Source organism: Hibiscus syriacus, unplaced genomic scaffold (genome assembly GCF_006381635.1).
Source record: "Hibiscus syriacus cultivar Baekdansim isolate YM2019G1 unplaced genomic scaffold, ASM638163v2 tig00110458_pilon, whole genome shotgun sequence".
Taxonomy (NCBI): domain Eukaryota; kingdom Viridiplantae; phylum Streptophyta; class Magnoliopsida; order Malvales; family Malvaceae; genus Hibiscus; species Hibiscus syriacus.
The window spans coordinates 1,740,849-1,746,015 of record NW_024062745.1 but is presented as its reverse complement, the minus strand read 5'-3'; positions in this window follow the sequence as shown (position 1 = coordinate 1,746,015).

Sequence of the window (5,167 nt, the reverse complement as noted above, 5' to 3'; positions counted from 1 at the left end):
CCGATGACTAAGAGGGAATCCATTTCTCTGACCGGTCCAAACAAAGCACTGGGGGTTCTATAAAATCCTATATCTGCAGCAACCAAAAACAACAACCAAACACAACATCAACCAACAAACAATCAAGAGAAAAAATCGGAGATCTTTTTGAAAAGAAAATAGGAAAGGAAAAGAGAGAGAGAGAATAGAGGAGCTTATTACTGAATCCGCTGCTCGTCACCGGAAAGAGAAGAAAAACCTTAGAAAATCGAAGGTAAGCCTTCGTATTTTTCTTTTAGATCTAGGATAATGGGGTTATTTTAAAGGGGAGTAGAGTTCAAATTCGGGTTAAGGGAAGGTCAGGGGTCATTTTGGGAGCTTTTTAGGACTTCGGTCGCCGTGTGTGGTGGTGGAAGGCTCTGGCGGACGATGGCCGAAGATTGGCAGCCTCCTTCGGCGAGGAAAGAAAGAGATAGGGTAGAGAATTTTTCTCTCTCCTCTTTAGGTGAGAGAAAGTGAAATGAAAAATGGGGGAGTTACATAAGTTGGATTTCAAAAAATTTTCTCAAATGTAACATTGATGAAATATGTTATACGGTACCATTAATTGTATCTGATGATATAAAATTAATGATATGAAAATTATTGAAATCCATATATGAGTTTAAGTATGACTCTCGTTAATTGTATAACAAATTTCACCAAGTGATTATCTCGTTTGGTTTTGAGATGAATTTGGTTGATAACTGTATATACTATAAGTTTAGTGGGAGTAAACTAAATAATACCCCTTATTGCTAAAGGAAACAAGTTTAGTCTTGATCAGTGCTCTAAGAATGATTTTGAAACTAAGAGAATATTAAAAGTTCCTTATGCTTCAAATTAAATAAAGGATTTAATGTATACTCAGGTTTATACGTATTCAGACATAGTGTATGATTTTATGATATTAAACATATATTTAAGTAATTTGGGTATGGATCATTGGATGGCAACCAAATTGACTTATACGATACATTTAAGAACATAAATGTTACATGCTCACATATCGAAAGTCTAGTAAATAAGAGATCAATAAGTTTATGGACTCTGACTTATTGAAATATGGATGTAAAATTTGTCACATGAACTGCTAATTATGGATTGATAAGAAATACTACTTGAGTTATTTTGTGATAACTAAGTTGTAGTCCATTATTTTATATATATAACAGAAACACCTTAAAGTGTAAACACTTAGACATTATGTTTTTAGTTGTTAAATAAAATTTAGTGGTTATCTGTTTATAAAGCATATTGGTACAAACTTATAATTGTGTGCTTACTAAGGAATTGTCACCTAAGATCTTTCATGAGCACACTACTCATGTGGGTGTAATATCATTTAAGTATATTCATTTTAGTGGGAGTTTGTATTTAATGCTTGTTTATTATAAACACAATTTCAGTTACTTCGATAAAGGATATTTATTTTAAGATTATTTTATGAAGAAATAAAGTTTATTTTGATTTATCCGCACTTTGGTTTTGGTTAAATTTGATACCACTAATGTTTAAAAAGGACCAGTTGGAAATAGACATATGCGGTTCACATTGCATGTAATTTCTATGTTGCACTCCAAGATTGATCTATGTCATTTGACTGTGTTTGTATACATGACCATTGATGAGTCTAGTCATGATTGATATGGAAAAAGACAAATTTTGTCTTATATGGATATAGTTGATGGACGAGATTGTTATAGAATACTTATTATATGATAGCAAATTTTGAACTCTTAATGTTGTACATTTGTCGCCAAACATATGTTGCTCTAGTGAGAGATATTTGGAACAAAATCCATATTTTTGGGATCATATGTATAATGTACAATGTTATCATAAAGTATGACACAAAATTAAGTGATCAATTATGTTACATGTGTTATATGTATTAAAGTGTCATGGAATCAAAGTGTAGATACCATAAGTTGTATTTATAATTTGATGAGGGACATAATTATAAATACTTAAAAGATTGACCTAATATTCAATCTATATAAAAAGGTAGTGGTCCCCAAGAATTAGGTTAACTTGCATTACTCTTATCCCGTCAGAAAGTTTTTAAGGCAATAGCAAACATATTTTCTTGGAAAATCACAAACAAATAAAGATTCTAAGATTTCAACATATCGATTAATTCAGGTAAGCTTCCACAAATCTAGTATTTATTATTCTTGATGATTTGACATGATTAGATCCTGATTATTTTTCATATTATTTATGATATTGGTTCTAACATTAGTTACTTAGCTTGAAGAACTCTATTCATAAAAAAAATCTAAATATGAATCTATAAATTATAAATATACCCTAAAACTCGAATTCGTTTATTATTCGCATTAAATCAAAATATTACTATCTAAATCCGAATTAATTAAATTATCAACTAAACACCCAAATTTAGTAAGTATAAAAATTAAATAAAAATTTATGGAGTAAAGTGAATAATAAACTCAGACAACTGAATATTAATCATATCCCATAAAAAGTGAATTAGGCTTCCATTGCCTGAATTTGAATTTATTATCTATAAAAATAAAATAATGTTCACATAATATATGTTTAAGGGTTAATATATATATATATATCCATAGCTTATAGTAATTAACATATTTTAATCCATATAATTTTTAATCCATAGAAAAAAAGTTAAATATACGCAAATATTTGAATCCGAAACAATTAATATCATCTTTAGATGTAATCCATATTAGATCTAAACTAGCATTTAACACATGAATTGACAACTAATCGATGAAAAGACCTAATTGACATGATTACTCATACTTTTGAGGATTTAGTTAGAACAAAACTTTAAGGACTAATTTAAAATGTAGACGATAGTTTGAGAGAGATTGGTTAAATTAAACCAAAATAAAACATGCTTAATACTTTTTGACAACGGTGGCCATCCGGAGGCGTAATCAAGGTTAATATAAATACTATTAAACGCGCTGATACTTTCTTTTCTTAGGTATTTATTCTTTGCCAAAATTACATATTTAGTCATCTAACTTTTAACATGTTTCTATTTTGATCACTTAACTTCCATTATTCTTTTAGGTCACTCTCTCGTTAAGCCTTTAATGTCATTTACTTTTTGGGGGTAAATTTATGTAAAACGCTAAAAAATTTCTATCAAACTTAGATTTTTAGTCTTTCTTTGATTCATTAACGTTCAAGAATTTTCTTTTAAATTCGAATGATGGGGAGGTCAAGAAGGAGGAGAAAACCAATATATCCTGGATTCACGTTGATCAGACGATGAAAACTATAGATCAGACCAATATAAGATTACACATTGAGTCGACCATGTGGGAGAAGACGGTTAAAAGTTTAGGTCAGTTTCACAAATAAAAAGCTCCAAAATACACCCTTTTGATGCTGACGTTAAACACTTAACGGTCGAATGATAAAAAAGAGTGAAATTTGAGAGTTTAACAAAAAAAAGTAAAAACTTCAAAAATTGAGTGATAATAACATAAACAAACTAAAAATGGGTGACTAGACAAGTAATAGTACCCTTATTCTTATCTACTTACTGATTTCATCTTCTAAATGACATGCACTGTGGAAATTGATTATCATGTCCTTATTCCTTCCTCTTCACTCATTGCTTGATGTCATCTTAATATCAATTTCACTAAGAACATCTTTTATGAGCCAATAAAAGTTGGTTGAATCAATAAAGAGTGGAATACTTAACTCACAAGATTTTAATCTAAAATTAAACACAATTTAATAAATATTAAAAACAGAGCATTTTCAATTAAGAGTAGGAGTAGCAGTCGTTGTAAAACAATCAAATAAAAAGAAGGTAAGGGTAATTAATTGCATAATATATAGTCGGTCCAACCCTGACTAATATGCATGCAAGAACAAGACGAAATTGCATTATTTTCTTGCCTAAAAATTACTTTATCCCAAAAGTGCACCACTAGAAGGGGTAGTGGTGCCTATAATCACGATTTTAATTAAAGAAAAAACCTCAAAATTGGTTGGGCCTATCAAATCCGGCTGTGACTAATTAATTGGACGCAATATAATGCCTGTAGTTTGATAAATAAACTCGAGTTCAAGATAGCTAATCCATAAATTATAAATATACCCTAAAACTCGAGTTCGTTTGTTATTCGCATTAAATTAAAATATTCCTATCTAAATCTGAATTAATTAAATTATCCACTAGACATCCACATTTAGTAAGTATAAAAATTAAATAAAAATTTATGGAGAAAAGTGAAAAAAATTCAGATAACTGAATATTAATCGTTATAAAAAAAAGTGGATTGGCTTCCATCGCATGGATTTGAATTTATTATCTATAAAAATAAAATAATATTCACATAATATATGTTTAAGGGTTAATCTCCATATCCATAGCGTATAGTAATTAACATATATGAATCGATATAATTTTAATCCATAAAAAACAAGTTAAATATACGCAAATATTCGAATCCGAAACAATTAATATCATCTTTAGATATAATCCATATTAGATCTAAACTAACATTTAACACATGAATTAACAGCTGATTGATGAAAATACCTAATTGACATGATTACTCGTACTTTTGAGGATTTAGTTAGAACGTAACTTTAAGGACTACTCTAAAACCTAGATGATAGTTTGAGAGAGATTGGTTAAATTAACCCAAAATCAATACTTCTTGACAACGGCGGCCAGCCGGAGGCGTAATCAAGGTTAATATAAATACGACTGCTTTGGCCCACCCAGCGTTTTACGCTTATCTTTAGAGTTGCAGCCGCTACTCACTATTAAACGCGCTGATAGTTTCATTTCCACGTAACTATTCTTTGCCTAAATTGCATATTTAGTCATCTAATTTTTAACATATTTCTATTTTGATCACTTAACTTTCAAATTTTATTCTTTTAGGTCACTCTATCGTTAAGCCTTTAATGCCATTTACTCTTATGGGGTAAATTTATGTAAAACCCTAAAAAATTTCTATCAAAATTAGATTTTAGACTTCCTTTGATTCACTAATGTTGAATAATTTTCTTTTAAATTCGAATGATAGGGAGGTCAAGAAGAAGGAGAAAACCAATATCTTGAATTCACACTGATCAGACGATGAAAACTGTAGAACAAACCAATATAAGATTAAACATTGATTTG